Source organism: Cajanus cajan, chromosome 7 (genome assembly GCF_000230855.2).
Source record: "Cajanus cajan strain Asha chromosome 7, NIPB_CcT2T_4, whole genome shotgun sequence".
Classification (NCBI taxonomy): Eukaryota; Viridiplantae; Streptophyta; class Magnoliopsida; order Fabales; family Fabaceae; genus Cajanus; species Cajanus cajan.
The window spans coordinates 36,939,200-36,950,892 of NC_138523.1; positions in this window are offsets into that span (position 1 = coordinate 36,939,200).

Here is an 11,693-nt window from a genome sequence, read left to right on the forward strand (position 1 = left end):
GTTTGGAGGATAGTCGGTAGACTGATCCCATAAGAGACTTAGTTATGCATGCTAAGATTGTGGTAGACACACACCTAAGTTGTTCTACCTTGATAGGAATAGACTTTCCTAGTTTAAGTAACAAAATCTGAGAAACCATATTATGTTGTGGATTTTTTTTTATCAAATTAGATGTTGATCTAGCTAGCCTAAAAAGATCACATTGTTAGTTGGTTCGGGAGGGTCAAATAACTTAAATTGTTCACCTGTGTTTAGTTGAATGCATGACGATGCATGTAGTTGTTATGTTATATATATGTGGTTGAATTGTTGAGTTGTGTTGTTCATATACCATGTTGATATGTTAATGGTTATATGATTGTGTTGTAAGTTGAGAACTTGTTGTGTTGGTGATGAGGTTTTTGATAACACTCCACTTGGCAAGCGGACCAAGTTTCGATGTAGTGTTTAAGTATCGTCCTCAGGGATTTGAGAGTTTAGTAATTCTTGCTCTAATGATTTGCGTGAGAATGTTGATATGATTTCAATTGAACAAAGATGAAATAAACAACACAATAAAATAAAATTGGCAAAAACTATTTTAAGAAACAAGGATTGGTTCAGAAGTACTTGCTAACTCGTAGATCTTCTTAAAATAAATATGATTTCAATTTCATTATCTCCACGTTCATTTAGTAATCCAACAAGATTCCTCAAAGTTGAATCCTGAAGTTATTAATCTTCAAACATGATTCCTCTATGTTTTGAGTTTAACACTTTGCGTTAAGAACAATAACTTGAACAAGGGTGACTAACCACATCAAGTCTACTCCTAGAACATGAGATGATTAGGTGTAAGATTCAGTTCAGGTTTTCAAAAATGTTTTCCAACTAGATCCGGAACCCAAAATCTTACCACGGGTGTAACGACCCGGCAAGTCACTACACTCACCATCACAGTACACCGGAAACTCGAGACAGGATAGAACGAGTATATAAATATAGTGTCTAGAATATAAATATATACAATGTCCTACATCCGACTAGAGTTAGAGTGTAGAATACAAAATACATCCAAAGCCACTATATCAAGTAGCCGTAACAAAACAAAGCAAAACATCCATAGGAGTCAGCTCCGCCTACCAGCTGCAGACTCACCACTATCCACCACCTATCCCTGCTCTGCTCCCATACATAGTATGATCATTGCAGTCCAACCACATGGAAACAACAAAAGGGTAAGCTAGCATAAAAAGAAACAACATGTAGAAAGATTTAAGTAATACAAACAACTACAACTATCAACACTTCATCAACATACATCCCATCAGTTTTTCAACATGATCATCAATAAGCATACAATGCATCGTCACGCATATCAACTCGGAGATCTCCTACAACAACTCAGCCTTTCGGCCTACGTCAACTCAGCCTTACGGCCTACAACAACTCAGCCTTGCGGCCTACAACAACTCAGCCTTGCGGCCTACAACAACTCACATCAATATTCCAGCACAACATAACTTATACATCTCAACATATCAACTCACAGTTTAACAAATCAGCCACAACATAACCCCACTTCTCAACACATTCATCAGATACAATTCAATATCAATAATAACTTTATCTGCTAGACATCATTTCATAACCTTCTATTTCAATTCAACTCAGCACAAAACTTCATACATAACCATCCCATCTCCGCGCCCGGCGCACACGTGGTTGCGCCCAGCGCAGCGCAACCAGAGAGCACCAGGGGGCCTGCGCGCCCAGCGCAGGTGTGCCCACGCCCAGCGGGACTCAACCAGAGAACCCAAAACTATCTCGCGCTTAGCGCAATAGTCTTTGCGCCCAGCGCTGGCCGGGCAGAGACTCAAGGAGTCTCATGCGCCCGACGCACCAAAACCTGCGCCCAGCGCGGGGAAGGCAGAGACCTCCCTTGGTCCCGCGCCCAGCGTCCACAAGGCAGAGACTCCTAAGGAGTCTCACGCCCAGTGCGACAAGGGGTGCACTCAGCGCCCAAAAGAAGAACCAAAACCTGCCACAATTGGTATCGCGCCCAACGCGATCCAAGTCACGCCCAACGCGGGCCAGCCAGAGACCCACATTCTCAAGCGCGCTCAGCGCACTCATCATTGCGCTCAGCGAGCTTGGCCAAATGGGGTCTCCTGGTGGCCATGCGCCCAGGCGCGAAGAACCGCGCTCAGCGCGAAGCTTAGTAGCAACCAACCATTTTCGAAAAACTCTTCAAACAATCTGCAAAACAACCAGAAACTTCACATGCAATCGGTTCAAATCACTACAATTTCATCCAAGAGTCCAAAAATACCACCTTTTTCAACATGCAACAACAAATCAAGGATTTTCCCCAAAATTTCTCAACAACCCCGAAACCCCAAAGAAAATAAGCTTTCTTTCAATTCCAGCCATGAATCAGACACCAACAAGCATCTAACGAGTTTATAGAACTCGTCCACAGTCAAGAACAGCGAAAAAGAAACAAAATTACTAGCTTCCCTTACCTCGGGTGAAGATTCCGAGTTCTGGGAGCTTGAGCGGAGAAGAAGAAAGAGCTTGTCCGGAGGAGAATGTTAAACTTGAAAGGAAGCACCACCCTCAACTAGCTCCACCCGCCCCTGGCTCAGCACCTAAAGCCACCAATTCAGATAAAAGAGAATGAGAGGGAAGAAGAGAGAGTTGGAGTGGTTGGAAGTGAAGAAAGGGGAAAAGGAGAGGGAAAGAGGTCTTACAACCTCCCCAACAACAAGAGTTTTCGTCCCCGAAAACAGACTTACTTGGGAATAGAAACAGATACCGCTCCCTGCACTGCTGCTCCACCTCCCAAGTAGCCTCACCAGTAGCTGCATCCCATAACACCTTCACCAGAGCAATGGACTTGCCCCTCAAATCTTTCAACGTATGATCAATCACCGCTACCGACAACTTCTCAAACGTCAAGTTCTCCTGGTGACTATTTTGTTATGTAGCTACTTGGGATAGTAGCATTGATTGTACTTTGTGTTGTACACTCTAACTCTAGTCGGATAGAGACTTTGTATATATTTATATTCTAGACCCTATATTTATATACTTGTCCTTCTGTCTGGCGTTTTCGGTGTACAGTGGTGTGTGTGTAGTGACCAGCCGGGTCGTTACACTTTAGTGGTATCAGAGCAGTTCGAGTCTAGTGGACACTCTTTGGGGGTGGTTCCTTTAGGCTTTTGTTGTGCTGAACTCTGTGTTGTGCTGTCTTGTTGTGTTGTTTGTTGTATTGGTTGTTGTGGTGTTTTGTTGTGCTGGTGATGGTTGATTGGTTTAGTTATTGTATACTGAAGATGTTGTTACTTCGGTAGACAATGACTAGAACCAATTAGTAGGTAGCCTGTGCCATGGAGATGATGGCTATGGCTATATAGCAGCAAAATGCCTATTTTGCTAGGATGGACGCTGATAGAGCTGCAGCTGGTGCAGCAAGGCCCTTGGGGTCGTAGGAGAGTCGGGATCTAGCTGAGTTCCGGAAATGCCGTCCTACTCAGTTCAAGGGAAATGCAGACCCAGAGGTAGCTGACCACTGGATCTGTGAGATGGAGAAGATCTTCATTGTGTTGGGATGTTCTCAAGAGAGGAGGCTGGCATATGCTGTTTACATGCTGGTTGGGGAGGCTGAGCATTGGTGGAGGGGTACAAGGTGAACTTGATCTGTTTACCTTGGGTGGATATTGACATAGTCTTAGGGATGGATTGGTTGTCTGCCAATCGCATCCTTATAGATTGTGCCAATAGGCGGTTGATCTTTCCTCAGGTGGAGGAGGAGCTGTTGATTTCAGTTGGTCAAGCTGAATCATTGTTGAGGGATGGAGCAGAGTGTTGTCTTCTGCTTGCTGCTATAAGTGTGGAGACTGAGAGGGTCATTGTTGAGATTGATGTGGTGAGGGATTTTACTGAGGTGTTCCCTGATGAGGTGCCTGGGTTGCCTCCTGTTAGGGAGATGGAGTTTAGCATTGACTTGGTTCCAGGTGCGGGGCCAGGGTTGGTGGCTCCCTATGGGATGGCTCTTGCTGAACTGGTTGAGCTGAAAGGTCAATTGGAGGACCTGTTAGAGAAGCAGTTGGTGTGGCCGAGTGTATCGCTATGGGGTGCTTCCGTGTTGTTGGTGAAGAAGAAAGATGGAGGTTGTCGATTGTGTGTTGATTTCTGGTAGTGGAGCAAGTTGACCATTAAGAACAAATATTCACTTCTCCGGGATAGATGACTTGATGGATCAAATGAGGGGAGCATCTGTTTTCTAGAAGATTGACTTAAGGTCAGGCTATCACCAGATCAAGGCGAAGGAGGGTGACATACCGAAGACTGCTTTCAGGACTAGGTATGGTCACTACGAGTGTGTTGTGATGCCGTTTGGTGTGACCAACACCCCGGCTGTGTTCATGGATTACATGAACAGGATTTTCCGGTCGTTTTTGGATAAATTGGTGGTGGTGATGACATCCTGATTTATTCAAGGACACCGAAGGAGCATGGAGAGCACTTGAGGTTAGTGCTAGAAGATTTTGGAAGTGAAGCAGCTGTATGCTAAGCTTTCAAAATGTGAGTTCTGGTTGGAGAAGGTGAAGTTCTTGGGACATGTGATCTCAGCTGAGGAGATTGCTGTTGATCCGGCTAAGGTGGAGTCGATATTGCAGTGGGAATGTCCCAGGACTGTCACTGATGTTTGGAGTTTTATGGGTTTGGCGGGTTACTATCGAAGGTTCATTGAGGGATCCTCCAAGATAGTAGCGCCTCTGACCCAGCTAACAAGGAAGGAGCAAACGTTCATTTGGAATGATGCCTGTGAGCGGAGTTTTGATGAGCTGAAGAGGAGGTTGACTACTTCTCCTGTGCTGGTGTTGCCCGACTCTGGTGAACCTTTTGATGTGTATTGTGATGCTTCTCACCAGGGTCTGGGGTGCGTGCTGATGCAAAACAGGAGAGCAGTGGCATATGCTTCAAGGCAACTGAGGAATCATGAGAGGAATTATCCCACTCATGACTTGGAGTTGGCAGCTGTTGTTTTTGCCTTGAAGATATGGCAACATTATCTGTATGGTACTCAGTTCAGCGTCTTCAGTAATCACAAGAGATTGAAGTACTTGTTTGATCAGAAGGAGCTGAACATGAGGCAGAGGCGGTAGATGAAGTTTCTGAAGCATTATGACTTCGAGTTGATGTATCATCCTGGTAAGGCCAATGATGTGGTGGATATGCTGAGTAGGAAATCCATCCACATGTCTGGTATGATGGTGAAAGAGCTAGAGCTGGTTGAGGAGTTTAGAGATCTGAACCTCTGTGTGGAGTTAGCTCAGGATCACATTAGTTGTGGGATAATTACCATAACTAGTGAGTTCTTGAGGCAGTTGGACTTGAGCAGTTGCAGAGTATTGAGCTGGTGAAACTTCTTGGTTTACTAGGAACTGAGAAGGCTGTTGGTTTTGAGCTGGGAGGAGGTCCTACTGCTGGTGGAGTTTACTTATGATAATAACTTTCATGCCAGTATTGGGATGGTGCTGTTTGAAGCCTTGTATGGTAGGAGATGTAGGACTCCTCTGTGCTGGTATCGAGATGGTGAGTTCGTGGTGGTGGGACTGGAGTTGATCCTACAGACTACTGAGAAGGTGAAGCTGATTCAGGAGAGGAATGAAGACGGTTCATAGTAGGCAGAAATGTTATGCTGATAAAAGGCGAAAGCCTTTGGAGTTTGCTGAAGGGGGGGCATGTGTTTTTGAAGGTGACCCCGACCTCTGGTGTGGGTAGAGCGCTGAGGGCAAGGAAGTCGACTCCGAGGTTTGTTGGTCCCTATCAGATCATACAATGTGTGGGTCCGGTTGTTATCGGTTGGCTTTGCCACCGTCTCTTTCAAACCTACACGATGTATTTCATGTATCCCAGCTGAAGAAGTATGTTCATGACCCTGGTCATGTGGTGAAGCTGGATGATGTGCGGGTGAAGGAGAGACTAGCATTTGAGGAGTTGCCAGTAACTGTAGTTGATCATAAGCTAAAGGAGCTGAGGGGCAAGTCCATTGCTCTGGTGAAGGTGTTGTGGGATGCAGCTACTGGTGAGGCTACTTGGGAGGTGGAACAATAGTACAGGGAGCGGTATCCGTTTCTTTTCCCAAGTAAGTCTGTTTTCGGGGACGAAAACTCTTGTTGTTAGGGAGGTTGTGAGACCTGTGCCTTCCTTCTCTTCTTCTCCTTCTCAACTCTCACTAAACTCACTTACTCTTTCTTTTCTCACTATCTCTTGTTGATCCTTTCTTGGTGGTGGCCGAATTGATTCATAGGTGCGGAGTAGGTGATTGTTTCTGAAGCTGTGCGGAGCCTTCTCAAGTCTCTCATTCTCCCCTTTACTTCTCCTCCTCCTTCATTGTCATCTTCCTTCCCGAAGCTCGGAGCCGTTGAACCGGGGTAAGGGAAGCTAGTAAATTCCTTTCTTTTGTCGCTGCTTTTGGTTGTGGATGAGTTCTAGAAACTCACTAGATGCTTATTGATGGTTGATTCATGGCTGTGTTGAATGAGAACTTGTTTTTGGGGGTTTTGGGGTTTTTGAGAAAATTTGGGGAAATCCTTGATTTGTTGTTGCATGTTGAAAAAGGTAGTATTTTTGGGTTCTTGGATGGAAATGTGATAATTTGAACCGATTGCATGTGCCTGGGAAGTTGATTTGTGCAGGTTTGATGAAATTTTTCGAACTGGGGAGAGTTCCCGTTTGAATTCACGTCGGGCGCAGTTCTTCGCGCTGGGCGCGACTTGAAATGGGAAGTTTCTGGGTGAATCGCGTTGGGCGCGATGAGGACAGCGCTGGGCGCAATAGAATTTACAGGTCTCTGGTTGAGAATTGCGCCGGGCTCGAACTTAACTCGCTGGGCGCGCATTTGTGTTTCAGAATTTGACTTTATAGTCTTCATAAAAGTTGTAGCCTTGGATGTCAGCTTTCCAATGGCACTGGAATCACTCAAAAAGGGGTTTTAGAACTCCAGATATGGCCGTTTTAGTGAAGAGGGGTCAGGCTGCCAGCTTTACCTATAGCTGTTGCGGTTTTTAGAATATTTAACAAGGTAGATGAATGAATTAAGACTTGGTGTATTCATGAGAGTTGTAGGAAATTTGATTATCTTTCATATGAGATAAGGATGAGCATGGTAGGAGTAGTATAACTCATGATGTGCTATTTTCTGTGAAGGTTGCCATTTTCCATTCAATGATTTGGTTAAGTTTAAAGTTGTTTTAGGTGCTTAGGTTGATTGGTGTTGTTTGGGTGGGTAATTTGACAAGATAGATGAGTTGTAAATAAGAGGATTGGGTCGTAGTATGTGTTGAACATGTCGTACGTTGTGAAATTGTTGATCATGCTATTTTATGTTGTTGATGTTGAAATGCTACGCTGTAATGGATACATATGTATATGCTGATATTGGTGTGCTGCGCTGAGCGCGGCCCTTGTCGCGCTGGGCGTGAGACTCCTTGGGAGTCTCTGCCCTGTGGGCGCTGGGCGCAATTTGAATTGCGCTGGGCGCGAGACCAAGGGGAGGTCTCTACCTTCCCCGCGCTGGGTGCGGGTATGGGCACGCCGGGCGCGCGAGACTCCTGGGAGTCTCTGCCTGGCATGCGCTGGGCGCGTGTGAGCCTTGGGCTCTCTGGCTGAGCCCTGCCAGGCGCAGGCATACCTGCGCTGGGCGCGCTAGCCCCTGGTGCTCTCTAGTTGTACCGCGCTGGGCGCGACCATGAGTGCGCCGGGCGCGGAGATGAGAAATTTATATATGTTGGTTAATGTTGTTTTATGCTTAGTTGAGTTGTAGACGAATATAATGTGATGACTAATGGATGATGTTGGTTGATTGATGTTGAGTTGTATATTTGTGTTGTGCTGCAAGTTGACATGTTGAGTTGTACAGTTGAGTTGTGTTGAAATTTGATGTTGAGTTGTATAGTTGTGTTGTGTTGGAAGTTGATATGTTGAGTTACAAACGTTGTGTTGTGTTGAATGTTGATATGAGTTGCTGTAGGCCATAATGGCTGAGTTGCTGTAGGCCATAATGGCTGAGTTGCTGTAGGCCATAATGGCTGAGTTGTTGTAGGCCATAATGGCTGAGTTGCTGTAGGCCATAATGGCTGAGTTGCTGTAGGCCATAATGGCTGAGTTGCTGTAGGCCATAATGGCTGAGTTGCTGTAGGAGATCTCCGAGTTGATATGCGTGACGACGCATTGTGTGCTGATTGCTGATTATGCTGTAAGATCGATGAGTTGTATGCTGAAGATGTGTGCTGTTATGGCTAAATAATGTGGTACTTTAAATGAATTTTGTTAAATTGATTGATGTGTTGAAGTGATGTGCTGTGCTGTGCTGGGTTGTGCTGAGTTGGGGGATATTATAGCCGCTAAGTCGGTGCTGTTGTTAGCCACATATGTGGTGCTGATTCTAATCGCTAAGGCAGTGCTGATATTGCCGCATTGCGGTGCTGATATTGCTGAGTGGTATAAGCTGTATAAGTGTGCTGATAATTGTATCTGCTATTTATTTATATTGATATATATATATATATATATATATATATATATATATATATTGTATGTTGAATTTTAATTACACTAGCTTACCCTTTTGTTGTCTCCATGATGTTGGACTGCGATGATCATACTATGTATGGGAGCAGAGCAGGAATAGGTGGGCATCTAAGGATGAGTCTTCGGCGGACCAGTAGAGCTGATCATTTTTGTGACTATTTTGTTATGTAGCTACTTGGGATAGTAGCATTGATTGTACTTTGTGTTGTACACTCTAACTCTAGTCGGATAGAGACTTTGTATATATTTATATTCTAAACCCTATATTTATATACTTGTCCTTCTGTCTGGCGTTTCCGGTGTACAATGGTGTGTGTGTAGTGACCAGCCGGGTCGTTACACTTTAGCCCCTTACCTCGGGTGAAGATTCCGAGTTCTGGGAGCTTGAGCGGAGAAGAAGAAAGAGCTTGTCCGAAGGAGAATGTTAAACTTGAAAGGAAGCACCACCCTCAACTAGCTCCACCCGCCCCTGGCTCAGCACCTAAAGCAACCAATTCAGAGAAAAGAGAATGAGAGGGAAGAAGAGAGAGTTGGAGTGGTTGGAAGTGAAGAAAGGGGAAAAAGAGAGGGAAGGGGGTCTTACAACCTCCCCAACAACAAGAGTTTTCGTCCCCGAAAATAGACTTACTTGGGAATAGAAATGGATACCGCTCCCTGCACTGCTGCTCCACCTCCCAAGTAGCCTCACCAGTAGCTGCATCCCATAACACCTTCACCAGAGAAATGGACTTGCCCCTCAACTCTTTCAACGTATGATCAATCACCGCTACCGGCAACTTCTCAAACGTCAAGTTCTGCTTTACTTGCACATCGTCTAGCTCCACCACATGACTCGGGTCATGAACGTATTTCCTCAGCTGGGAGACATGAAACACATCGTGCAGGTTTGAAAGAGACGGTGTCAAAGCCAACCGATAGGCAACCGGACCCACACGTTGTATGATCTGGTAGGGACCCACGAACCTCGGTGTCAACTTTCTTGCTTTCAGTGCTCTACCTACACCCGAAGTCGGAGTCACCTTCAGAAATACATGCTCCCCTTCAGCAAACTCCAAAGGCTTCCTCCTCTTATCAGCATACGACTTCTGCCTACTCTGAGCAGTCTTCATCCTTTCCTGAATCCTCTTCACTTTCTCAGTGGTCTGTAGGATTAGCTCCGGGCCTACCACCACTGATTCACCATCCTGGTACCAGCACAAAGGAGTCCTACATCTCCTGCCATACAATGCTTCAAAGGGTGCCATCCCAATGCTTGCGTGAAAGCTGTTGTTGTAAGTGAACTCAACCAATGGTAGGACCTCCTCCCAACTACCCAAGTGGTCCAACACACAAGCCCTAAGTAGATCCTCCAAGGACTGAATTGTCCTTTCTGACTGACCATCCGTCTGTGGATGGTAAGCAGAGCTCAACTTCAACTTCGTGCCTAAGGCTTGGTGTAGACTCTGCCAAAATCTGGAAGTGAACCTCGGATCTCTGTCTGCAATAATACTGGAAGGCACCCCGTGCAACCATACTATTTCCCGCATATACAACTGTGTCAGCTTCTCCAAGGACCACTTGATGTTGACAGACAAGAAGTGGGCGCACTTGGTCAACCGATCTACAATCACCCAGATAGCATCACTATTCCTAGCTGACCTAGGTAACCCGACAATGAAATCCATAGTAATGTTATCCCACTTCCACTCCGGAATCTCCATCTGCTGCATCAACCCACTCGCCTTCTGATGCTCCACCTTTTCTTTTTGACAAGTCAGACAGGCCGCCACATACTCAGCTATTTCCCTCTTCATGCCAGGCCACCAGAAAGTCCTCTTGAGGTCCTGGTACATCTTAGTCATACCCGGATGTATGCTAAGTCTACTCTTGTGGCCTTCCTCCAACACAGCTTTCTTCAACTCCAACTCAGCATCCTGAGGTAGGCAGACTTTGCCCTTGAACCTCAAGATTCCATCTCCTCCTAATTCGAAGCCAACAGCCTTCTTGGTACCCAACAACCCAAGAAGCTTCACCAACTCGACATCTTGCAACTGCTTAAGTCCTACCTGCCTCAAGAACTCACTAGTTATGGTGACTGTCCCACAACTAATGTGATCCTGAGCTAACTCCACATCGAGGTTCAAATCTCGGAATTTCTCAATTAGTTCCATCTCCCTCACCATCATGCTCGACATGTGGATGGATTTCCTACTCAACGCGTCCGCCACAACATTGGCCTTACCAAGATGATACATCAACTGGAAGTCATAGTCCTTCAGGAACTCCATCCATCGTCTCTGCCTCAAGTTCAGCTCCTTCTGATCAAACAGATACTTCAGACTCTTATGATCACTAAAGACGCTGAACCGAGCTCCATACAAATAATGTCGCCATATCTTCAAGGCAAAAACAACAGCTGCCAACTCCAAGTCATGAGTGGGGTAATTCCTCTCATGGTTCTTCAGTTGCCTTGAAGCATAGGCCACCGCTTTCCCATGTTGCATCAGTACACACCCAAGACCTTGGTGAGAAGCATCACAATATACATCAAAGGGCTCACCAGAATCTGGCAACACCAACACAGGGGAAGTAGTCAACCTCCTCTTCAACTCCTCAAAGCTCCGCTCACAGGCATCTGTCCAAATAAACGGCTGCTCCTTCCTCGTCAACTAGGTCAGAGGCGCTACTATTTTAGAGAATCCTTCAATGAACCGACGATAGTAGCCCGCCAATCCCACAAAGCTCCGAATATCAGTGACAGTCCTCGGACGCTCCCACTGCAACACCGACTCCACCTTAGCCGGATCAACAGCAATCCCCTCAGTTGAAATCACGTGGCCCAAGAACTTCACTTCATCCAACCAAAACTCACATTTAGAAAGCTTAGCATATAGCTGCTTCGCCTTCAAAACCTCTAGCACCATCTTCAAATGCTCTTCATGCTCTTCCCGGGTTCTTGAATAAACCAATATATCATCAATGAACACCACCACGAATTTATCCAAGAACGGCCGGAAGATCATGTTCATGTAATCCATGAACACTGCAGGGGCGTTGGTCACACCAAACGGCATCACGACGTACTCATAGTGACCATACCTAGTCCCGAAAGTAGTCTTCGGTATGTCACC